We start from the raw sequence: 27,065 nt of genomic DNA, 5'->3' as shown, positions 1-27,065 counted from the left end.
AAAGCTGGATTTATCATTTGCAGTTGGATTTGGATCAAATACCGTGTTTTACCTTTAATGGTGAGTTTGATGTATTTATAGTACTGGTTAAGATAACACCGGTAGACTCCCTCATCCTCTTCAGTCAGGTGTGATATGAGTAGAAAGAGATTTCCTGGAGAGTGAGCAGTACCCATCTGAACTCTGTTTCTGTACTGTTCACTCTCACTGGTGATCACGTCCCATGTTTTATTGTTTGTGTTGTATTTCTGCCAGGTGAAACTCTCAGGTTTGGCGTGTGGGTCAGTACAGGAGCAGAGCAGCAGTACTGAGTCTCCTGCGTATGCAGTGATGACGTCTGTCCTCAGATTCCCTTGCAACATGCAGCCTGCAGAAACACATGAGATAAAGGCCTTCACTATTAAACATGGCTGCACAAGTACATGTAAAATGGCTGTTATTACATATGACATAATAATAATAATAATAATAATAATTATTATTATTATTATTATTATTATTATATATGACATACTTAACTATTATATATGACATACTTAACTATTATATATGACATACTTAATTGCTGCAGGTCCAGTCACCTGATGGTACTGATGGTACCAGCCAACTGATGATGGTACTGGAAATCACTAAGAGATTTCCCAATAGATGTTGGTATGATGGATGCATGACCATCAAGTTATAAGATGTAAATGTCTGATTATATTGATTATAGATTGTCTCTCTCCCTCCCTCTCTCTCCCTCGCTCCGGCTCCCTCCATCCCTCCCTTCATCTCTCTCTCTCCCTCCCTCCCTCCTTCCTTCTCTCCCTCTCCACTCCCACTAAAGTTATTACCACTAACATTACCACTAAAGTTACTGATAACATGTGACTAATCTTGTTTGAAGCTTCAAACATCACAGATACACAGGATGAGGTTGAGACTGTTTCATAGGTTTGGCACTCTCCTATAACTTAGAAGCTTTATCTTTTTACTAAAACATTTGAAATGTGCAAATTATAGAAGCCAAAGGGGAGAGTAAATGTTTCATAACGTCACCTTGTTGTCTCCCAGTATAGTTTTGTACTATGTTTTCACATAAAAAGGGAAACAATGATTTTAAACAAATTATTGCAGAATTGAATTACTAAACATCATTACTGATCATCATTTTTTTAATGAAATATGAAGGCGGTGGAGTGTTGTATTGTGCAGCTTTGAATCTATGGCTGCTATAATTTCTAAGAACCACCAGGTGTCGCTGTTTTGTCACCAGCTTTCAATGCTCCAAAGCTTCAAGTCCTTTAGCAGTACAATAAGGAAGAACCTCAAACGCTTCACAGGACTTCGTCTGCACATCATTTCCAAAAAGGAAGTAAAAACACATCTGCAGATGAAAACACACCTGCATTCCACAACACACTACACACAGCTACAGCAGTAACGCTGCTACACATCTTATACACTCTACAAAACTACAGTGTACTGAACACTGAAAACCACCCCAGACTACAGTCTGCCTGTGGGAATCACCACACAACTATGACCTGGAACTCTACAGCTCTCTCAGTAGAACTCCACTGAAATTCTCCACCCACTAATATCCACAATAGAGGGGAAGTGTGTTCAAGTGCAAAATAAATTATTCCTCCACTTCTTTCTCTCTCACATACAGACTAAATCTAACAGTGAAACAGTGTCTTTCTAGTGTCATCACTTCCTCCTGAGCTGCCCAGTGTTCAGTCCCCATCCTCAGTAAAGTGGTCCTGCAGTAAGAAGTAGTGCTACACAGTGATCCCCCTCAGCACTGTTTGGTCACATCATTTCATTCCTGCACTTAGTGATCAGAGGACCAAACTGAATGTGTAGCTTAGCAAATATTAGACAGATCAGACAGGAAGAGCTCTAGACTACATGCTGATCAAAATAAACATTGATCATTTAATCAGGTAAACATGAGCATTGTCTGATAACATTCATATTATTCATAAAGTACAGGTGGAATGCAGCAGTCTATGATCATGACGTAGTTTTCATACTATTGAGAAAAAAACTACTTAATTGAAGTTGTGAAATCCACCCACTGACACAGAACCACTAAAGGAGTCACCAAAGTAAAGACCACTTTGGATGTAGACAGTACAATGTCATCACAACCCAACAGTTATCACAGGAAGTAGAAACATTTTCTCTACTTTTCTCTTTGTTACTTTGTTCTTTTTGTTGTTAAAGCTGTCAAAAGCTGTTTAACAACTGTTTGCTAAATGCTGAATATCTGTAAAGTAACTAATTGAGGCTATAGGCTAGTGTGCACTGCACTGTAATAACACAAATAAAATAAAATAAAAAGTTAAAGACAAAAACCCCCAAAAACAAAAATTGTAATAAAAAATGTATAAATGCTAAATGGTGAATAGCTGTAAAGTAACTAATTGAGACTGTAGGCTAGTGTGCACTGCGGTGTCACAACAACAACAACAACAACAAATAAAAACTGTAAAAAGACAACCCCCCCCCCCCCCCCCAAAAAAAAGCAAAAATGGTAATAAAAAATGTATAAATATAAGAACTGAGAACAGCAATAGAGAGAGTGGCTTTCCTTGCCTAGTACCTCTATGCACATTTTGTGATATTATTACATTAATACTGACTGTGGCCTTAGGTGTGCTGTTAAAGATTTTACGCAATGTGAGGAGAAAAACTTCGTTTTCTTTACTGAAGGCCTTCTATGCATAGCAGTTTCTAATATGTGGAGTGAGGTGTAACGTATTTGTCACGGTTGGCCGGGCAGCCAGAGGGAGGGACACGCCCACTCCTGCTAGGGATCACACTAAACACCTGCCTCATTCCCAGTCTCCTGCCTACTAATCACCTTCACCTGTTCATTGTTCATTCTCTCCATTTAAACTCACAGGTCACGAGAGAGCGCTGCACATTAATGGCCCATCGGACTACTTGCTCTTTATTTATGGAAAATAAAGAGCACTTTGGTGCAACTTTGCCTAGCGCTTCCTCTGAACTGCCACCGTCACAGTATTAGGTTAAGTAGTCTACCCTGTTAATGGCTGAGTGTCTCCTTTGATGAAACCAGTTTGATCAGTGATGGAATAATATGTTCTAATGGCTAATGCTTTGCTTTTTCTTTTTTTTTTTTTTATTTCAATGTTTCCAAGAGATGATATAGAGTTTTACTTAGAGATGGGGTTTGTACTTAAAGATGTAGATTTCATTAAAAGGACCAAATGAGGACTTACTTTAGTAAAACGTGTTTATAGTTGTAGACCAGTACCACAGACCAAACATCTTTCATCTCCAAGGCAGCCTGACTGCTGTCCAAGGTGCTGAAACTGCACCCTTCAGCCAAGTTCAGAACCTGTGCTGTACACAGCTGCCCTGTATATGGCTGCCCAGTGGGACCCAGACAGAAGCCCCTGGTGCTTCCTCAGCTGTAGCTGTAGCCACTCACCTTCCCACCTCACCAAATACACCAAAAGGTCTTCAGAGGGTGTGCATATCCTACATTTATCCTTTATTTATAGTTTGGTTTGGTGTCCTCTTACAATGTTTGTGTGGTTTAATCTTCCAAAGAGTCATAATACAGTTTTACACAACTATTTGCCAACCTCTCTTTATCCCTTGGAATTAAACAGGCAGTTTATGTTGCTGTGACTTTAAGATGTAAGATAAATGAGCTCTGTTCTGATTGGCTGCCCTGTATTGTGCTTCATTTAAAAACCACTAAGAGCTGAAATATGTCTGAGAACTGCAATGTAGGTGTTGGGGGTTAAACTGCTGCAGGCCAAAGAGGCAGAGATAAGTAAATGAGCTGGTTCTCATGACATCAGAGAAACAGTGATTTCAAAACAGGCTATTTTTACAGATTATATTCCATATATAGACCATAAGGAATGAGAGAGTAAACAATGTGTTTTGAAAATGTAACAATATTTACATATTACTTAAAACATTTTTATTTCAATAAAGTGAGTGACATTCAGTTTTCCATGGTAGGGGCCCAGATATGACTTTGTCAAAACCAATAAGCAGAGTCAGTCTGCACTGTTTGTATTTGGTATCTTTTGTGGTGCTGTGGTTGTTAAGGTGCAGTTCCATCTCTGAATCAGCGTCTCACCTACTTCCCCTTCAGTCTTGTTGCTACACTTGGATTGCACATTATGTTTGAGTTACTGTTTCTTTTCAAGAACACAGAAGCTAAACACACATGCTACAGTTTACAAACTTGATGCAAATTCCTGAACATTATACAAATTCAGAAAACACTTTATTCAAAATGACATGTGCTATATTTTGGAAATGCGAGGCAACTTCAGAAAACAGTTCTGTTGTGTTGTGACTGAGTTTGCAGCATTTCTGAAGTTGCTCTGCATTTCGGAACTGTAGCGCACAGAATTTGCTTTTTTTATTTTTACATTTTCTGCACAATAGGTCTTCACACCCACCGTAGAGCTGGACGTGGATACCTCACTTGTCTTGCCAAATGTATTTATTCATCACTAGTCCAACTCTTTATCCTGTAGGTAGTGAGCTCTGCCACTCCTCAGGTCTCCATGGTAACACAGAGTAGTATCGTCTTGCATTTGATGAGCTTGTCAGAATTCATGAGATCAGAACTCACTGTAGCCTCTCCCTGAAACCCACCCCCACTGCCCACTTAGTAAAACACACAGAAGCACCAAACACACACATCATACACCACACGTAAAGGACTGCACCACATATACAGTCAACCACAATGAGGTGTGACCTCTGTCACAGGCAGCTGGATACAGAAGTGGGTAGTGGACAAGAGCTGCATCATACACAGAATGAACAAGTGAGGAATAAATAACACTAACAGAAACTGTGTGTGTGTGTGTGTGTGTGTGTGTGTGTGTGTGTGTGTGTGTGTGTGTGTGCACGCAGCAGCATGGGCTGTCCAAGCCTCCTGACCAATTGATGAACAAATGAGGAATAAATAACACAAACAGAAATAAACAAGTGAGCACATTTCACACGTAGCACCCAGTGCACCCAGATTAGCAATACATATGTGAGGGGCAAGCGGTGCATGCTGGCAATTCTCACATCTGTAAACTGGTAGCTATGACTATGGTGACATCAGAATAACTTGGGACTAAATAAGAAAACAGTCTTTAAACTGGAGTCACTTGAGTGAATTTATGCTGCCAGTCAGTGATTGACTGATTAAACCATGAGGTTCAGAGCTGAAACTTTGTCACTGATGAGGATTTGTAGACTGTTTTACAGTCTTCATGGGTGAGTGAAAGAAGTAAACATGTCGTTCACACACCAGAGAACAGCGCAGCAGCATTTTAAGCTCACGAACCCAAAAAGGAAGCATGCACATATGCATGTCTGTGTGTGTGTGTGTGTGTGTGTGTGTGTGTTATTTATGTATTGCTAAAGTGCACCAAGTTTAGCAATACATATGTGAGGAGGAAGAGGTGCATGCTGTACTGTACTTTATGGTTTTATTATTTATTTGTTCATTTTTTATTTGTAAATTTTTCTAAACCTCTAAGATAAGAGGAACAACATAGGAGAACTTGAAGCCCAAACACCCAACAAGAAGAGAGAGATAGAGAGAGAGAGAGAGAGTGTGTGTATGTGTGTGTGAGAGAGAGAGAGAGAGAGCAGGGCAGGAAGGTGTTTTTGCATCTACAAGTATCCCTTTGAATGTACATTTACTGTGTGTGTAAAATTGTCTTTCTCCAAGTGAGCACATTTCACATACCACACCATAATAAAAAACGTTATTTTTAAATGTAGATTTATAGAGCAAAATGATCCTTGTAAGAGTCACATTACTCTTGTACTCTTCCTGTTTCTCAATTCCATCAGTCTTACTAATGTCCCTACAATTCCTAGCTTATGCTGGTCTGAAGTAACTAATCAGCAATTAGTAAGTAATTAGCACCGGCTCCTCTCTACCGGACTGAATCACAGCGTAGATTTCAGTGCCACTTAACGGAACAAGTCGGCGAAGAAGCAAATTTACTTTATTCTCCCTTAACCCAGGTGGACAAGACATGTTTGGAGTCCATATTTCGCTCCTTTAGAACAAAACGCTGCTAACATTGCTAACAAACACTGGAAGCCACCAGCAACGATAGCTAATAGGATTTGTAAATAAGTCAGATATCGAGCTACATGTCCTCAAACCTCATCCAGGTCGCTTCCCGGTGAGGTGTTTCTTCACTTGTCTAGTTCACAGTGAGTTATACGACACACCGACTAATCTGGGAGACATTTATTAACACTTGGATGCGGTTTGACCAACTTGAGAGAAGTTCGTGGGCATGGATTTACGAAGGCTATATTTGAGTTGCTGTTGACCGACAGTGTTTGTTAGCAACGTTCGCATTTAACAGCTTTTGTTCTAAACTAAAGAGGCAAAATTTGGACTTCAAACATGTCTTGGTCGATAGACCGAATCTGGGGTAAGTGGTGAGCTGCTGCTCTCTTCTGATCCCAGATATAAATACCTTTGTGCAAATGAATGTATGAGGATGACAACACCTGTAGAGAAAAGGTAACACTCACCATCAGCAGCGTGAAACACAAGGAGCAGATAAACACACACCTGCATTCTTACTGAGTTACACACACGCTACACACAGCTACAGCAGGACAGCTGATACACACCGTACACACTCTTCAATACAGTCTACTGAATGACTTCACAATAACACTTATAGTGGAGAGGAAGTGTATTCAAATGAAACTCTGACGAACTTCTGTCCGCAACACACACACACACTGCTGTGTGATGGCCAGAACCACATTTGAAGGACACACACACACATGCACCCACACTCACAAATACATGCTCTCATACACACAGACACACAGTGTCACTGATGTCACTGTGGCAACAGCTACCAGTTTACAGATGTGAGAGTTCCTAGCAAACATCTCCTCCTCCTCACATATGTATTGCTAATCTGGGTACACTGGGTGCAATGTGTGAAATGAGCTTAACTTACTTACTTGCAACCCCACACTAACCATGATGCTACATCTGTGAAACCATATAGGAGACACACATGCTCATTATAAAGCAAAGGGGGTGGAGTCTGATGTAGAGGAGAGAAACAAACAGTATTATCCTGTCACTCTATTCTCAAACTCCTACTTCTAAGTTTATAGTTTTAAAATGTAGTTTACAGACCTGCTTTTTGTTTGGTGATTTTTCAGTTTCTGCTTCACAATAATTTGTTGTGGACCATTATGTAGAAAGGTTCTTTAAGATTTTTTGTGAGTAATATGAAGTTCTGAATTTACTGAATGAGTCAAAAACAAACAACAAAAACCTGCATTACTCACAATAAGAACCTATTTGAACTTTGATAAACTCTGTTAATCAGCCTTTGAACATAGGCGCGTCAGCGTCTTTACCACCTCAGACGCCTAAGAGACTTCAGACTGCCCTCCAAAGTACTGCGGAACTTCTACACCTGCACTATAGAGAGCATCCTCACGGGGAACATCACAGTCTGGTTTGGGAATAGCACCAAGCAGGACAGACAAGCACTCCAAAGGGTAGTGCGTTCAGCAGAGCGCATCACTCACACGGAACTTCCTGACCTGCAGACCATCTACTACAAGCGGTGCCAGACCAAGGCCAGGAAAATTGTGAAGGACCCCACCCATCCCAACAATAGACTCTTCTCTCTGTTGAGGTCAGGGAGGCGCTTCCGCTCCCTGAAGGCCAAGACAGAGAGGCTGAAGAGGAGCTTCTTCCCACAGGCCATTCGGGCCCTGAATCAGGGAAACTGAATAAACTGTGGGGACCACCACCACCATGTAACATGACTGTATATCTGTACATCTGTATATATAGATTTATACTCAATTACCTTGTTACACAACAACTGTAGATATGTTATTATACAAAATTATTATTTTGTATAAATAATAATTTATACAATTATTATTATTATTATTATTATTATTATTATTATTATTATTATTATACATAGATTATTTTCCTGGCACCAGTTTTCCAGGTGTTTAATCTCCTCCAGGTAGGCCCTCTCGTCGTTGTCCGAGATCAGACCCACGACAACGGTGTCGTCAGCAAACTTGACAATGATGTTAGAGCTGGAAGTGGCTGTGCAGTCGTAGGTGTACAGTGAGTAGAGCAGGGGGCTTAGGACACAACCCTGAGGAGCTCCAGTGCTAAGGGTGAGGGTGGATGAGGCGCAGTTGCCTACCCGTACTGATTGTGGTCTGTCTGTTAGGAAGTTGGAGATCCAGTCGCACAGGGATGTATGCAGTCCTAGATCTCCCAACTTAGTAGTGAGTAGGGAGGGGATGATAGTGTTAAATGCTGAACTGTAGTCGACAAATAGCATTTTAACATAATTTCCCCTCCCTTCGTCCAGGTGAGTCAGTGTAGTGTGGAGCAGACGTGCAATTGCATCGTCAGTGGAGCAGTTGTGGCGGTATGCAAACTGCAGTGGGTCCATGGAGGCTGGCAGTGAAGATGTGATGAAGTCTCTGACTAGCTTTTCAAAGCACTTCATCACGACTGATGTGAGGGCGACAGGGCGGTAGTCATTGAGGTCGGAGGGTCGAGGTTTCTTCGGCACGGGGACGATGGTGGACCGCTTGAAGCTGGACGGGACAATACCGAGCGTCAGGGAGAGATTGAAGATGTCGGTGAATACCGGGGCTAGCTGATCTGCGCAGGCTTTGAGGACCCTCCCGCAGATACCGTCTGGTCCCGTCGCCTTCCTGGTATTCACCCTTTTAAACACTCTCCTCACGTCACTCTCAGTGATGATGAGAGGGCGCTATTCTATGGTGGGCCCCGCGCATGTGCCATTGGCTGCGCCAATAGTGCCATTAGCACTAGCGCCGTTAGCATTGGCGCTGTTAGCATTAGCGCTGTTAGCACTAGCGCCATTAGCATTAGCGCTGTTAGCATTAGCGCTGTTAGCATTGGCGCTGTTAGCATTAGCGCTGTTAGCATTAGCGCTGTTAGCACTAGCGCCATTAGCATTTGTGCTGCTAGCATTAGCGCTGCTAGATGTAGCCTCGAAGCGAGCAAAGAATGTATTCAGCTCGTTCGCCAGACTCATCCGCACTCATCAGTCCGGAGGGTGGGCTCCTGTAGTCCGTGATCATCCGTAGTCCCTGCCACAGGGATCTAGAGCCACTCTGCTGGAACTGTGTCTCTAGTTTCTTCCCGTAGCGCCGCTTCGCCTCCCTCACCGCCCTGCGCACTCCGTATGCTGCGGACTTGTACTCGTGAGGTACTCGAACATGTACTCGCGGCCTTTTCCTCGCGCCGCGTCTTCTGTTTTCCCTCAGGATCTCCGTCGGCCATCTTGGGTCCGGGGTTACAGACGGTTTGAGGTGAGTGCTATGTAGATTAAGAGAAATAAGGGCATCTCTGCTGTACGAGATACGCGCCGTGGTGTGTAGAGAAGGGCTGCGGAGAAGTCAGGGGTAGCGGGAAGAGCGAAAAGAGCGAAAAAAGTGCCAGGTGTGGACGGAGCAGTCGTGACGGCAGCCGACCTCACCGGCGCCATCTTAGAACCTTTATCCCAATTTTACACTAGTATAGACCCAGCAGTCAGAGTTGTGCTGTTTTGATTATTAAACTACACATTACAGAATAAATGTAGTATTTTGTACTATTTCTAGCTAGAAACCACCTGTCATGGCATAAGGCAAAAAATACACTAGAACAAAATTGAGCTTGTGAGTGTGTGACCACAGCTTAGCTGCAGAGGTGCAGAAGCAACAGAGTTGTCACTTCTAGTCTAAAAAGGGCTTTAGATTCTGATCTGGTACCCACTGCCCACTGCTTGGAACTGTGAGAAATGAAACCACAGCAGACGTCAGACATCCTGAGCTCTCAGACCAGAACAGTCTCCTCCTTCTTCTGGGGTGTTTATAAGGTGTTTTGAGAGCAAAATGTTTACTGATTTTAAAAACTGCACATATTCACATTAAGATGCCATACACATATCAAATACTTTTCTACCACAATTTAGTCCACAAACCATATTTTTCTCACACCACTAATAGATTAAGAACACTGCTGTAAAAGTGGAGCCTGTATATTATATTTGATGTATTCACTGAGCTGAGTTATTTCATGACACAAGTATTTACATGAAAGTAGGGTCATACACTGACCATGACTGCAGACATTAGCATTAGGGTATTTATACAGCAGGAGACAAACAGGGAATATCTGGGAACAATTACTGGGAGGGGTAAGAGACAAAACTCACAATGAGACACATGTCAAGGGGCAGAGCAGGGGGAGGAGCTGCAAACTAAAACATACAAAAGCACATGGAGACAAAGACGTACTAAAGCAATAACATGCAATTGTCTTCTACTCTTTACTACAGTGTAGCCTATAGAAACATATACCAGGAAATATAGGACAATTATATTTTAACTATATTAAAAAGTACACAGACTTCATAAGATGGAATCATAAGATATGCAGAAATATTTAATAATTATTTGTTAAGCAAAATATTTTTCCAGTTCTACCTGAAAAAAGTCAGCTTGCTTAAATAACATTTTTATATTAACAAATAAATGTACAATTTAATGCAATTCAGCATTAAAAGAGAATTTCACACTCACCTTTAGTGAAGAGAAGACAAACTCAGCAGCTTTATCACTATGGAAACACCACTAACCCCCCAGCACACACTGACAACTCTACACCCAGAACTCCACTACCACTGTAGACACACACTGACTCCAGAGATCAGTCCAGAACTCTCAGCAGTACTTCACTGACGTCCACAAGGATGTCAATACAGTAATGTAGTGTCTTGTGAGTCCTGAGAACACCTGAGGTCTGTTTTTTCATTGTGTAGTTTCACAGAGCCCACAGGGCCCCTGGTGCCTCTGTGAACTAGACATGCATGTTGTGGTTTCAGTGTGGGGGTGTCTGTGGGGGAAGAAAGATGAGGCTTGAGAAACCACCAGAAGGCTGGAAAAGGCTGCTTGTTGACACCTTGCCGTTAAAGCAGCCATATAACACAGCCAGTCTACTGGTGGACAAAAACTGCATAGGCTACTTATAGTGTAGCCATAACACTTTATAAACATAAAAATACATAAATACAGCAAATATCATACAGCATAAATATATAAAATCAGCAATAGAGCGGGTTGTTTTTTCGGTAATGAATGGTGTTTCAAACTATGGATGTCCCCTCCACCACAAATCATATTTTCTTGTAATAAAGTGTAAATATTTGTATTATTCTATTTATTATGTATTTGAAAGATATTTGACAAGCCAGTTAAAGAGAGCCTGGGTGATCAGTTATAATTAGACTCTGCCTTTGCTATGAGCCGTTACACTTAATACTAAAAACTGCTGGTTAAAACCACAAGGACTAAAAGCACGACTAACAGCTCGCTCAGACCACGTGTGTTTTTAAAAACAGCTCAGCTAGCACAGATGTTCTAAATCCAGTCATTGTGGTCCACAGAAACATCATTATTTCCCATGTTCCTCTGCCTCATACACCTTCACTTGGGCCCAATCACATTTCACCCCTTGACCCTACCACTTAACCCTGGCCCTCCATATGTGGTGTTCATAAGTAGGGGTTGGATGTCCGACAGAGGGCTAGGGTGCACTGTTAGTGCTAAATGGCCCTCCAAACTGAAGGTTTTCAGAGTCAATTGAGTGTGAAAGGTCTCAGAATCCCTTGTGAATAATTGATAAATGGATGCAGAAGCAAGGGGGAAGATTTCAACCACTACCCTTTGTAACTCAGTCCCAAGGAGCAAGATGACACTTGAAAACAAGGAGTAGGAGGAAAAATGAGAGGGGATTGGGTCTTGGCAAAAATCTAAGCACTAAATCTAAGAATAAAATGGTTTAAAACATATTACATTTAATATGCATGGTTTTACCTAATCCTAGAGATATATAATAAAGTTATCTGTTACAGGACAAGGGGGTTTTCAGATCCAGTACAGACATTAAATCCTATAAGATCAAATACACTAAAATTCTTACTCTCTAATTCACCAGCTTAAAAAAAAGAGATCCCATCTAAAATCCTCAATGTCAGACCTAGCTACCATACATCGTACATTCTTTAAATTGAGAACAGCATTTTGAAGTCTGATTTCTGACTCAGTCACTGCTCAAATGGTCAAACCAGAACTGTATACATATTTTTAAAATTATGGCCCCTCTAGTTACTGGCTTAGAAGCAGTGTTACTGTGATTCTTATTACGTTATCTGACGCCAAACCAGAGGTGATAAATCTGATTTTGAACCCTGACAGACTCAGAGGGGCCTGGATGTTGCACCAACTGCTGTGATCAGATCATCATAGTGAATCAACATACAAGACAACACACTGGGAATGCACACCTCGGGACAAGAACAGGACCTCTAGAAAGTTGAACTAGACATTAATTGCTTAATTTTTCACTTATTCTTTTTAAATTGTTATTATTGTGGTGACCATTGTTGGCCAGAGGAGGATGGGCCCCCTTTTTGAGTCTTGGTTCCTCTCAAAGTTTCTTCCTCTTACTTCTTCCTCTAGGGAGATTTGTCTAGAACTGTTGCCCTTGGCTTGCTCCCTGAGAGCTTGGACTTGATCATTTTGTAAAGCTGTTTTTTCACAACATCTGTTGTAAAAAGTGTTATATAAATACACTTTGATTTGAAAGAACTCATTTATAAATGAGTCACAGGTAAGTCAGAGAGTTTGGAGGTTAATGTATATTTGTCACATTGCCACATCTGTTTTAGAATTACATAGTTTCCATAACTTAAGTAATATGTGTATGAAACAATGACAAATATCACCAACATGCCCAATGTTATAACTGCCCCTGATTTGTGTGTTAGAGGCTGCTATGATTGGTCTGTCAAAACAAATGAAGACCCATTCAGGTCTCACTCAAATCCTTTATTACCATTCAGATGCCTGAGTTTGTGCACAGTAAACACAGCACCACCCAGGGCCCAGGGCATGGTAAACATTGTGCCATCAGGGCAGAGGGGACGGTAAACACAGTGCCATGTAGGACCAGGGCACAGTAAGTCCTCACGATTACATTGGTTCTTAATGGTGAGGCCAAGGTTTCTGTCAGATAGTGTAGTGGACAACATACATTCTACATAGTGCAGCTTTCACTTTATTTGGAGAATTAAGTCCATGATTGTAGACATTTATTTAATAGTCTATAGACTGTCAACTTGGTTATTTTAGCTTTCATTTTAATTGGACAGTCCAGTCTGAAAGCAACTACATTTGTGGTGTGAGTAGAGTTCACATCTCTAGTGGTGGAGTGACATTCTTACAGAAAGAGGACCAGTTTTTTGGCCAACAAACACGTTACTCCTGCAAACAAATTCCATATCAAATTTGAAATTTAACCACACTACTCAAACTGAACAGGTGCAATTAAAAATACACCCTGACTTATGTTTCATGCACTGCATTATGTATAAATAAATAAAAAATAATGTTTTGAAATTAAATACTCCTTTAAACATCTGTTCAAACTATTTTTAAAGTCTCAGGTAGCCAGTTCTGTGGCTGCCGTAATTCCACCTGCTGTTGTAACAGACATAGTTGTACTGCGCCTTTAAGAGGGAGCTTTATGGAGAGAGAGAGAGAGAGAGAGAGAGAGAGAGAGAGAGAGAGAGAGAGAGAGAGAGAGAGAGAGAGAGAGAGAGAGAGAGAGAGAGAGAGAGAGAGAGAGAGAGAGAGAGAGAGAGAGAAGAGAGAGAGAGAGAGAGAGAGAGAGAGAGAGAGGAACCGTCACCTTTCTGCTCGCCTTCTCAACACTCCTTTTTTTTTTTTTTTGTTAACGCTGTACGGTGCTTTTTACTGTTTCCTTTCCGTATAAATACAGTGATGGTATTGAAGTGGTCCAGGAGAGAATAAAAGTCTTTCAGATTGTCCACACCAGTGTGTGTGTCACTCCATGTTAACTCCACGCATCGCGGTTACCCCGTAGCACCTGTTCCTCACTCCAGGTAAGAAGCGTTACACTGTTTTCATTAATAAGCCTTTGAAGTACTTTGAGTGTCGTAGTGAAATGAACTGACCAAACAGCAGTGAGGGAGGTTATATTGGGTCTCACCCCCTGAGCTTCTACATCATGTTTCTGTGACAAAGGACGGAGCCACTTAACTAAGAATGAAACCGTCCTCACTGACAATGTGAGAATATCTGATAGATCACTGAATGATAAGGAAGAAAGAGGACGTACCACATGACGGCTTACAAAACCTACCGCATCTCTATATTTGGTGTGTGTTGTGTTGAGCTTAGTTTGTCAGAGTTTCATCTGAATACACTTCCTGTCCAATATAAGTGTTATTGTGAAGTCATTCAGTAGACTGTATTGAAGAGTGTGTACGGTGTGTATCAGCAGTCCTGCTGTAGCTGTGTGTAGTGTGTGTAACTCAGTAAGAATGCAGGTGTGTGTTTATCTGCTCCTTGTGCTCCACGCTGCTGATGGTGAGTGTTACCTTCTCTCTACAGGTGTTGTCATCCTCATACATTCATTTGCACAAAGGTATTTATATCTGGGAGCAGCAGAGAGCAGCAGCTCACCACTTACCCCAGATTCTGTCTATCGACCAAGAAATGTTTGAAGTCCAAATTTTGCTTCTTTAGTTTAGAACAAAAGCAGTTAAATGCGAACGTTGCTAACAAACACTGGAAGTCAACAGCAACTCAAATATAGCCTTCGTAAATACATGCCCACAAACTTCTCTCAAGCCGGTCAAACCGCATCCAAGTGTTAATAAATGTCTCCCAGACTAGTCGGTCTGTCGTATAACTCACTGTGAACTAGACAAGTGAAGAAACACGTCACCGGGAAGCGACCTGGATGAGGTTTGAGGACATGTAGCTCGATATCTGACTTATTTACAAATCCTATTAGCTGTCGTTGCTGTTGGCTTCCAGTGTTTGTTAGCAATGTTAGCAGCTTTTGTTCTAAACTAAAGGAGCGGAGAGTGGTGTGTGAGCAAAATGTTTACTTCTTTCACACACCCACGAAGATTGTCAAACAGTCTCCAAATCCTCATCAGTGACAGTGATCCAGCTCTGAAGTTCATGGTTTAATCAGTCAATCACTGACTGACTCTGGCAGCATAAATTCACTCCAGTGACTCCAGTTTAAAGACTTTTCTTATTTAGTCCCAAGTTATTCTGATGCCACCATAGTTATAGCTACCAGTTTACAGATGTGAGAATTCCCAGTATGCACCTCTTCCTCCTGACATATGTATTGCTAATCTGGTTGCACTCGGTGCTACGTGTGAAATGTGCTCACTTGTTTATTTCTGTTTGTGTTATTTATTCCTCATTTGTTCATCAATTGGCCAGGAAGCTTAGACAGTCCATGCTGGGGGTTTTGTCTTTTTACAGTTTTTATTTTTTGTTGTTGTTGTTGTTACAGCGCAGTGCACACTAGCCTACAGCCTCAATTAGTTACTTTACAGATATCCACCATCATCAAACAGTTGTTAAACAGCTTTTGACAGCTTTAACAACAAAAAGAACAAAGTAACAGAAAAGGTGAGAAAATGTTTCTACTTCCTGTGATGACTGTTGGGTTGTGATGACATTGTACTATCTACATCCAAAGTGGTCTTTACTTTGGTGACTCCTTTAGTGGTTCTGTTTCACAACTTCTCTTAAGTAGTTTTTTCTTAATAGTATGAAAGCTACAACATAGACTGCTGCATTCCACCTGTACTTTATGAATAATATGAATATCAGACCATCCTCATGTTTACCTGATTAAATGATCAATGTTTATTTTGATCAGCATGTAGTCTAGAGCTCTTCCTGTCTGATCTGTCTAATATTTGCTAAGCTACACATTCAGTTTGGCCCTCTGATCACTTTATGTGCAGGAGTGAAATGATGTGACCAAACAGTACTGAGGGGGATCACTGTGTAGCACTACTTCTTACTGCAGGATCACTTTACTGAGGATGGGGACCGAACACTGGGCAGCGCAGGAGGACTGGGCAGCATCATGCGGGTGATCGGACACAAGACTAATACACACTATACAAAACACACACAGAGAGAGAAATTACCTCTTTTTTTTACAAACCAAAAATGCCTCAGCATTGCGTTAATTATCAATGGACCCGCTTGGTCGACGGTGACGTGCATTGAGGACCAGGGCTCCGAGAAAAGTTGCCCGCGCGTGAACACGTGCCCAGGCGAGGTAAGCGGCACCTGCCGGCGGACCGGTTTCCGCGCACGTGCACTTATTTTCACCTCGCTCGGATGTTTTTTCAAAAACATGCGCGTTATTCAAGAGGGTGATAAACTGTTCTTGCTGTGGAAACGGTGCCGTGGCTCTTTACTAACGGCGCACGCGCGCACACACACACACACGCACACACACACACACACACACAGACACACACACATTTTTACCATGTCATGAATATCTAACATCCCTATAACTAAATCGATGTACTTGTACCAGAAAACCTATAAATACCACCAGTGTGGTTAACAACTCTCTTTTGTTTAAGCAAAAAGTGTGTTTGTGTGTGTGTGTGTCCCCATCCACAGTGGCCTGTGCTCTGACACTATGCTATAGCGCTGGTATGGGAGTCCTTGTTACAGGCTGAGCGTCACCCCTGCCTGCCGTCCCCGTGTCACGCCGTCTCGCCAGCTGTCCACTTGCAGGCCAAGAAACGTTACCTGCTGGTGTCGGCGGGGGCGTGCGCGTTGCTTCTAGCCTACCCTGGAACCTGCGCGTGGCCGAGCTCCACACCCGCCTCCCCCAGGGCCCGGTGCTGCCGGCCCCCCCGGTGCTGCCGGCCCCCCCGCCGCTGCGGTCCTACCTGGAGGGGGCGGAGCATGAGGAGGATGGTCCCCTCCTCTTGCACCAACACACCTCCCCCCACGAGCGCCGCGACGTCCACCGGACCATGTACAAGAGCCGGCGCTGCCGTATGGAGACCTGCTTCGACTTCTCCCGCTGCCGCCACGCCTTCTGCGTCTACGTGCACCTGCCGGCGAGGGGCGAGGCCGCGTCGGAGGGCTACCGCAAGGTGCTGGCCGCCATTGAGGAGTCGCCGTACAGCACATGTGACCCGGCCGAGGCCGGCCTCTTTGTGCTCGGCGTAGACACGTTGGACCGGGACCGGCTGTCGCCGCAGTACGTCCCCGATGCAGGCGGCCGCATCCGGGCGCTGCCGCTCTGGAACGAGGGGCGCAACCACCTGGTTTTCAACCTCTACTCAGGCACCTGGCCTGACTACGGCAAGGATCTGGGCTTCGACGCCGGACACGCCATGCTGGCCAAGGCCAGCGCCGACGCAGGGAACTTCTGACCCGGCTTCGACGTCTCCATCCCGCTGTTCCCCAGGGAGCACCCCCTGAAGGGCGGCGGGAGGGGCCGGCTGACGGCCAACGATGTGCCGCCCGCCCAGAGGTACCTGCTGGTGTTCAAGGGGAAGCGCTACCTCACCGGCATCGGCTCAGAGACCCGGAACGCTCTGCACTACGTCCACAATGGGGACGATGTGATCCTGCTGACCCACCTGCAGGCATGGAAAGGACTGGGAGAAGCACAAGGACGGCCGCTGCGACCGGGACAACGAGGAATACGGAAAGTAAGTGAGCTCCCATTCCCAACCCATTGCGATTTCTCATGGAGCGTTTCGCGGCTCGGGTGGCTGTGGTGGAAAGAAGGGCGCTTGCATGGGAGTGCCCCGAGTGCGAGGGGCGGGTCCCTCTGTGTGGCGTGGGCCCAGTGATTGGCTCTTGAAGCTGTCGCTCTGATGAGGCGCTCTCTCTCTCTCTCTCTCTCTCTCTCTCTCTCTCTCTCTCTCTCTCTCTCTCTCTCTCTCTCTCTCTTTGTCTCTGTCTCTCTTCTTCACACACACACACACACACACACACACACACACCACACATGCCTGCTGTCATTTCCATAATCCAGGGTGGATGTGTAAAATGGCCTGGACCTTCGTGGCCCACGGGAAGAGGTCTGGCCCCTGGTTGTTTCATCCTGGTCTCACGCTTGTCTCACTGGCTCTTCCCTTGTTTTTTCACGTTCCCGGCGGGTACAGCCGGAGCACGGACCCAGACCGAGATCTTTTTGCAAGGGATTCTCACAAGCGTGAGAGCACGCATCCTCGTTCGTACGCGAGTACGCACACAATTCTACTGGAAACGGCATACCCGCAAAATGCACGGACAGCTAGGTTGACCAGCGCCAGCCGGTCCGAAGGCTGAGGTGTGATTGGATCATTCTAGAAGGGGGAGGGTTAATGCAGCAGCAGGCTGGGACCGAGAGCCAATGGCTGGTTGTTGTCGGAGCAGGGCACAAGGAGAGGCCACGCCCACCCCTTAGAACAGACAGAACCTGTATACGTTTATTAGGTAATGCAAGGGGATGGGGCCCATGGGCGGGGCCGAGGGGCAGGGCCATGCTGTTCGTCTTTTAAATTCTGATTTTCTTTTTTTTTGCTTTCTCGAGTCCTTCAGCAAAGATCTGAGCCCAGACAATACATTTCCAGTCGCCGTTGAAATATTTGTAGCAAATGACCTGCTAATAGAATAACCCTCATTCACGACGTCTGCCCTGTGCCCTTATATACACAAATAAATACAACTAACGTCCTGTCACGTGACTGGAGCCGTGGTCTGATGGGGGAATCTGGATCTTGGCTTTAACTGGAGTGATATGTGAAGTGTTCCTGTATGAATGAAACCAGAGGTCCTGACCCTCAGACATTTACAGTTTAAATAAATTGAAAGGGATTTCAAAGTGGCAGTACAGTCGATAATTGGACCTCTATTGAATTAAGCAGGATCGGAGAGGCAGAGGAGGGTGGGATTCCACGCACACGCACGCACAGCCGAGTGTGTTTAATTATCGAGTGACTCGGAGTCAATGAGAGGCCCCTCTTTGGAAGCCTGTTAGATGTCTTTGTGAGGTTCACTTTCCTTCTCACCCGCAGGGATAAGGGGAAAGAGGGAGAGAGGGATGGAGGGGTGACGAACGGAGAGAGAACTCGCAGCCCCGCCGATAACACGCATCAGAGGGCTCTAAATTACACCCGCTAATGGCCAGTTGAGGGAGGGAGAGAGAGAGAGAGGGAGAGCTGGGAAGAGATGTAGTCTGTGATAGAGGGAGAGAGAGAGAGAGCCTAAACTAATTCTACAGTCATAGCTATGGGGCAGGTGTACCTATAGACTGGTAACTCAGTACACAGTCTAAACTCATTTTAGTGCTTCACCTCTATAAAGGTGTAATGTGTCATTTTAAGCAGGTAAAAATAGAAACCACACTCATCTGGCTTTTGCTCTTTATTTTTAAAACAGAAATAAATTCTCACAGTGAAGTAATGGCTACAGTCAATAATAAAACACTTGACATAAAATGATATGCACATTTATATAACGATGGAGGCTAGGCAGGGACGCACGAACGAGCCGACAATAGTTACGTTTATTAACGCCAGACAACAGACAACATAGCACATTGTATTAGCCTATCACCGACAACATCCACTACTAAACAGGAGACTTGTATACACGCACAGTAATGACACAAAATGAGAAGCAGGTGTGAAACACGGGGAGGACGTGGCCATATGAACAAACATGCACACACACACACAGAGACGTCTGGGAGGAGGGGCCGTACCGTGAAAATTTACACATCATTTTTTATTTCATTAAAGCAAAAAGCACTACTACTAAATAAATTACATGCAGAAAAGCTAACAATTCACAGAAGTATTCAAATCACCTTTCAGCAGATTAACCCCTAATGAGGCATTTACAGTGATGAAACAAATAAAATACTTGATATTTACTGGCTACCAGCCATGTTTTTGTATGATTGTTTTTTTTTTTCCATTTGCTTGATTGCATTTGTGTGTGTGTGTGTGTGTGTGTGTGTGTGTGTGTGTTTAATTTGAATTTAATTTGATGCTGGCATATTCTGTGTAATCTGCATTATCCATTGGAGTGGACGCTGGTTTGCTTTTCTGACTGTGTACTACAGTGAAGTAAGTGACATCATCCTGTGGGAATAACACATTAACAACTGTTAACACACACACAAACGCACGCACAGAGATGTTTACAAAACACACACGTTTCTGCAGGCTGCACATTGGATAGCACAAGGGCGAAACACAACACTAAGAGAAACACATGGGAAATGATCTCCAGTGAGAGTGAACAGTGCAGAAACAGAGTTCAGCTGGGTACTGCTCACTCACCAGGAAATCTCTCTCTCCTCATATCACACCTGACTGAAGGGGATGGGGGAGTGTAAAGGTGTTATCTTAAATGGAGAGAATATAAAGACACCGCACTCACCGTTAAATCTCTATCAAGCACAGTGATACTGTCATCATTAGACTGAACCCCACAACTTTTGACTGTTCCAGACCTTCTGTGTTTAAGCCATGTTTAGAGCAGTACTTTAACCAGATGTTACTCAAATGCACCACCATGTTGTAATGAATGCCATTAAGGGTTGCAAGCAGTCAGCACTGAGGTAGTAGATGGCAATTTTAAATTTAGATTAAAACTGCAGCTAGAACATAAGATTTATTTGAGCCGTTAACACACGTAATACATAAAACTCTCTCTGAACAAGCTTCTCTCACTTCTCCATTCTGAGAGTGTAGTGATCACTGCAGAAAATCACTCCAGATGAAGCATCTGGGTCAAAGCATTTAGGTGGTGTCATTTAGCTTTTTATCTGAAATCAAAAATCAGCAAAACCTACCCAAAACTAGCAAGGCCTCCTTTTGGGTCTACATAAGTTTATAGAGGGTGCCTGTGGTGGTTCAGTCTGCACTCTGGCAGGGAACGTGGAGATGGAGAACGTCACTGCTTACACAGGAGTCTCGGTCCTGCTGCCCTGCTCCTGCACTGACCCGCACGCCAGACCTGAGAGGTTACACTGTGCCAGGCACAATTCAGCCAGAAGCACGTGGAGTGTAATGCTCAGTGAGAGTGCCAGCTTGTCCTCTGGCTTCCATCCCCAATCCAACGGCCAGACCGAGAGAGTTAACCAGGACCTGGAAAGCACTCTTCACTATCTGGCCTCTTCCTGCACATCCCCTTGTCTGAGCACCTATTTTGGGCAGAGTTCACCCACAACACCCTGTGGCACTCCTCCTTAGACATGTCACCATTCGAGTGCCAGTACGGTTATGCTCTGCCCATGTTTGCCGACCAGGAGGCTGACATGGGTGTCCGGTCTGCTGAGCAGACGGTCAGGCGCTACTGCTTGGCCTGGTAGAGGGCATGCAGGGCTCTCTTTATCTGCTACAGCTGCTCAAAATCGTTATGCCGACTTATCGGCTGGGACAACAGGTTTGGCTATCCGCCAAGGACCTGCCTTTGTGTGGTTATACCTGCAAACTCACCCCTCGCTACATCGGGCCATTCAAGGTTCTTCGCCGCGTAAACCCTGTTTCTTATCACCTTGCCCTTCCCCCACCCACCTTTCCCACATATCTCACCTTAGGCCTGTATTGTGTTCGGTGGGCTCCTCCGACCCGTCGGGTCCACGCATGGTGGACGGTGCACTGGCGTACACGGTCAAGCATCTCTTGGATGTCCGGCAGGTTCATGGTGGAGTCCAGTATTTGGTGGACTGGGAGGGATACGGCCCGAGGAGCAGTCCTGGGTCCCCTCCTGTCACATCCTGGACCGTGAACTCATTTAGGCTTTTTGGCAGGATCGTGCGGCTGGCCTTGGGACATCAGGAGCTGCCCCCTTCCGGGGGGAATACTGTAAGGGTTGGGACCACGCCAAGGCTCCCTCCGGCCACCAGAGGGAGGCCTTGAGTCAACCACACTACTAATCAGGCTTGATGCCCAAACAGCTGGGCTAGACCTTATATAAGCCCAGTGACCCAGTCACTCAGTGCTGGGTCTTTGCTAAGGTTTTGAGCAAAGCTCCTAGCTGATAACTTCAGGTATTGATGACTGTGAGCCCCTGTGCTACACCTCATTTCTTCCCTGCAAGGGTGTCTGTGTTTTTACACATCCCCTCCCCTCTCCAGTTTTCCCCCTCTCTAGTCTGTCTCTCTCCCAAGGGACTTCTTAGCCACTAAAGTTCCTCCCTGTTTTCTGGTTTTGTTTGGGAAGTTTTAGTTTGGTTTTCTTCAGTTCATCAGAGTTGCCATTTCTTCCCGCATTGTCCTTTGTTCTCCCTTTTTCCACGCTCAACGTGGTGTTTAGTTTTTTTTCCTTTTGTTTTACCTGATCCTAGATCTAACTCTTCTGCACAGGGACTCACCCTTGTTAGAGTGTGGTTGCTCACCCAGTAGGCTAGTGGTGTCATCACTTAGCTGTCCTGGGTTAGATCTCATGTTACAGATACATTCTTGAACTGCTTTACAGATGATCTTTCCTAGAAAGGGCCATACTCATAGATACTTTATAAATGCTTCCCAGCATTCATACCTGATTCTACACTAGATCCCTACTTTTCAAAGCCCTATTAATATGATCAGTTAATTATTCATGTTGTGTTTACAGCTTGTTTGTGTTTATTTTTGATGAGGTGTGATGTTTGGTTGTTAGATTGTAGATTGTTTTGTATTGTTTTTTCATGGTGCTTTTATTACCCAGTTTGATTTTGTTAAACTACCCTTCAGGAATTTCTGCTCAAGCTTACCGTGGCCTGCACAGTGTTGTATTCCAAAGCTTGAGGAGCTGAAGACAGACCTGGTAGCTGTGAAAGAAACACACCACCTAAAGGTGGCAGGTTATGGTGAGACTGATGAAGACATTGAAGACCCATATGAGGATGTTGCCACGGATGCCTCAACAGATGATGAATTCTAGACTCCATCCTGTCCACTACACTTACCACATTTATTTGAAATCTGTATGCCTATATAATACATGTAATGATGTTTTTATCCTTGTCTCTTTGTAGCTAGGTTGTTTGGTTGGGTGTTCTTTATAGGCTATAAGAAATTTTTTTAAATGTATGCTAACCTTTTTTCTTTTCGGCAGTAAGTAACCTTTGTGAAGATGCGATCAAAACATTGTGTTATAAAACACATTTTGGAATAGCCCCTGTAAAACCACATGCAGGTTATATTGGGGCTACAATTCTGCACTTTTAAAAAATCTATATTTAAAAAAATAATATGCAAGAAAGTGTTTGCATAACTGCATAGCCTTAGTACTGAAACACCAGACTAAAGATAAGCCGTTTTGTTGAACATTGTATTGTGATCAATAAGCCTAATTTTCAGTTACAATTATATAATTTCTTAAGAATGTATTATTGTTGTTGTTGCTTAGGTTGCATTTTGATCCTTAATGAGTGTTCAAATGACTTTGGATTATAACGAACACAGAGTGAGTGAATTGTACCTACATGGAAGGATTACTAATTAATGAATATATAGTTTACATGTATATGTTATATTTACTTTATTTATTGAGATTTTTTAATCTGAGCCAGATAACAAAATGATAGCATAAAGAGGGGGAAAATGATTTTAAAATGTGATTTCTGATATGAGACTATAATGTCATTTCAGCTGCACTTCTGTCATTGTTCTAAACAGCCACTGAACAGAATTTAGCGCTCCATTATGCCATAATGTGTGTCATTCTATTTCTGACCCCAGATCAGTTTATTGAGTGGGATTTGCCGATGACGATCATTTTAGACAAAACATCAAACAGAGACTACAAACAATTCTTCACGCATAAGAGGTACTGAGAAACGAAAACAAAACGTAAGTAGAATTTAATTTTATCTACAAAGGCAGATACTAAATATTTGATAACGGAATCGTATTATAACAAGTAGCCAATATGGGAATTTAAAATGAGAACACACATTTTAATGATGGAGAACTTTTGACTGAACGGAGAACTAATTAGCGGGCTGATAGTGAGCTCCCCGCCCCCTCTAGTCACGTGGTACGGCCCGCCGCCTGCAGTGGGAGTTCATGGTCTTGTGTGAAACCACGACTATGTAGTCACACACACCTGCAGCGGGTTATTCTCCTAATGTCTGTGTGTGTTTAAACCCCGGTTGGTGTGTGCGTCCTTGTCGGTCTGTGTTCTCGCTAATGTTTAGGTACGTGGTCCACTTTGTTTGTAAGCTGTGTTCAACGTTGCTCATGTTCATCTTGCCTGTTTCGTGTGAGCGCCACTGTGTTCGTTATTCGTGTTCTTCTAATAAACGTCTGTCTACGTCAAGCGAGTTTGTTTAATTTAACGGACCGCACAAATATTTTATAAATGCGGAATAAGTGAATAGAGAATGAACTAAATAAATGGGACGTAGCTGAAAATATTCGCATAACCGAACTCCATTAGATGAAATACGTTGACTGAGACAAGGGAAAGTGACTTATGGGCTTGTTTTAGAAAAGTCTCTGTAAGACCACGAGTGTGGCCATTATGCACTGTCGCACAACAGACAACCTTTGTTTCACATTTATTAACATTTGTAGAAGAAATTGAGCTACGGTGGCCATTTGTTCTGTTACATAATAACAGTATATAAAACAAAGTCTACAGGCGTTGATTGCTCATTACCATATAGAGATATGAAACTGGGATACAAAAGTAATCTTGCGCACAAATGCAGCATGTAAAATAAGTTTTGTTTGTAGAAAATTGTGTTGTAATCAAAGCCTAATATTCATTTCGAATGCAATTACTCTTTAGGAATAAAGCTTTAATTCTTAAAAAATAAAGGTTTTTTTTGTTGTTGTCCAAAAACACATGCAAACTGTTATGACTTTTTAAAAGAAAGTAAACAGCTTTATTATTCAATACAATAGAGCTTTCTTCTGCCCGTTCTAGATGCCAAGGGACAAGTTCATTAATATCATTACCAGAAGACACAAGAGTCATAGAGACCCTGCTACCATTGCTGGGTTTAAGCAGCATTACTCAGCCAATCTGGGAGAAAGTGTAAGTGTCTAGATCATTTTATACTATAATTTTAATGATTTATATAGGACTGTATCCACAGTTTTATTTATTTAGCCTTCACACTTTCCTGACTTGTACAGATGGTAGTCTAAAATATGCTGTCCATTAGTGGAGTTTCCACTGCCCGGTGGGGTCAATGGATGATTCATTTCCTTTACAATTCATCACTGATTATTTATCACTTCTCACCCAAGAAACGGGAGGACTGTAAGGAGGTTCGTACCATCCCGAGCAGAACTGCTGAACACTTTATGATCACAGAGTCAACGGGAGAGATTTGCTCTTTGGACCACAGCGCCCATGTAGAAGGTGCAGATGTACTTTCTTGCAAAAATCTAGCTTTCCATTAAGAACACACAGTAGGACATGATGTTTGTTCACTTTAAATATGTGCCTGTACTTTATTATGTAATTGCATTTGTATTGATTTTTTTGGGGAAAAAAAACATCTGTAGATGTAAGAGAGGATCTGGGTGGAGTAGCAGAATCTATTACAGAGGCAGTTAAAGTGGAGAACACCCCAGCTGGTGAGTAGCATCAAAGCACCACATTAATAATCAGAGTTTACATACATCCACTCCATGGACACCAGTTTAAAAATTCTACTTTTATTTCAAATATAAAGGCTCAGGAAATGCAAGAAGTTGAAGAGAGTACGCATCTTCTTCAGACGAACATGGCAGGCTATAAAAAGCACTTTGTCCTGTGCCAGGCGCTCCAACAAAATTAGCCCTACTGTTTAAATGTTCCCAGCTCTTTTTACCAATTTATTTTGTATTTCTTTTTTCCCTTCATTTTCCCCAACCTGTCTTTTCATTTTCTGAAATATTTTTTGACTTTTTGATTTTATTTTTGATTAATAAACTTTACTTCATGCAAAGATATAGTCTGTTTGCATTCTGGACCGTTTAATCATATTTTTCATTCTAAGACCAGCCCAGGTTATAATTCTAATTCGGCCAAATAAATCTTGAATGATTCAACTCACTTTAATAACATTTTTAGATTATCACATATATGTAGTTTCCATGTCACTCAGCATTAAGAGAGAATTTCACACTCACCTTTAGTGAGAGGAAGTACAGTAAAGAGAAAAAACAAACTGAGCATGCTTGTCTCTATGGAAACACCATTGACCTCCCAGCACACACTGACAACTCTACACCCAGATCTCCACTACCACTGTGGACACACACTGACTCCAGAACTCTCACAGCATTACTTCAGTACTCCAGACCCTAATGTCCACCCAGCAGAGAGGAACTGGGAACAAATGAACTTGGCCAGAGCTCTTATGTTTCTTTTCAAGTTCACATCACCAGCTTTACGGAGACATACAAAACCACACACAGTGCCATCATGTCCTTTGACCTGTGAGGACTCTGGTTGTTTCTTCTTTTGTAATGTATCCCCACAACCCCACACTGACCATGATGCTGCATCTGTGAAAGACACAGGGAGACACACATGCTCATTATAAAGCAAAGGGGGTGGGAGTCTGATGTAGAGGAGAAAAAACAAACAGATATATTATCCCCTCACTCTTATTCTCAAACTCTTCCTTCTAAGTTTATAGTTTTAAAATGCAGTTTATAGAGTTAATCACCTCAAAGCTTGCACACATACACATTTTTGCGTTACTTTTTCATGGCTTGATATATTTTATGTTTGCACTACCTTATGATGTCCTGTGTACTTACTATTTTATTCATTGTATCAAATTTGTTTTATTGGTAAATATACTTTGAACTATTATGCACTGTCACTACAGAATGCTGTCTGCTTTATGTCTCCAGAGTCTATAAGCATGCAAACACACACACACACACACACACACACACACACACACACACACACACACATTCAAGAATTTCTAGATAGTGAGAGGACCTGCTTTTTGTTTGCTTTTTCAGTTTCCACATCACAATAATTTGTTGTGGACCATTGCTTATGCAGAAAAGTTCTTTAAGATTTTTTGAGAGTAATATGAATTTCTGGATTTACTGAATGAGTCAAAAACAAACAACAAAAACCTGCATTACTCACAATAAGAACCTATTTGAACTTTGATAAACTCTGTTAATCAGCCTTTGAACATAG

The 27,065-nt window shown here is 42.9% G+C and overlaps 2 long non-coding RNA genes across 2 annotated transcripts; both read left to right on the top strand.

Moving 5' to 3' along the window:
• The first annotated feature begins 15,417 nt into the window (after positions 1-15,417).
• On the top strand, positions 15,418-16,741 carry LOC145660316 (uncharacterized). The gene is made up of 3 exons (XR_014126564.1): positions 15,418-15,558; positions 15,900-16,222; positions 16,579-16,741. It is a non-coding gene; the product is annotated as an uncharacterized LOC145660316 (long non-coding RNA).
• Positions 16,742-24,018: 7,277 nt separating this feature from the next.
• Positions 24,019-25,268, top strand: LOC145643477 (uncharacterized). The gene is made up of 3 exons (XR_014115911.1): positions 24,019-24,099; positions 24,834-24,944; positions 25,160-25,268. It is a non-coding gene; the product is annotated as an uncharacterized LOC145643477 (long non-coding RNA).
• The last annotated feature ends 1,797 nt before the right edge of the window (positions 25,269-27,065 follow it).

Source organism: Electrophorus electricus, chromosome 2 (genome assembly GCF_041902795.1).
Source record: "Electrophorus electricus isolate QZ-2024a chromosome 2, ASM4190279v1, whole genome shotgun sequence".
Classification (NCBI taxonomy): Eukaryota; Metazoa; Chordata; class Actinopteri; order Gymnotiformes; family Gymnotidae; genus Electrophorus; species Electrophorus electricus.
Note: the sequence above shows the minus strand (reverse complement) of the source record. Positions and strands in the feature narration are given on the sequence as shown.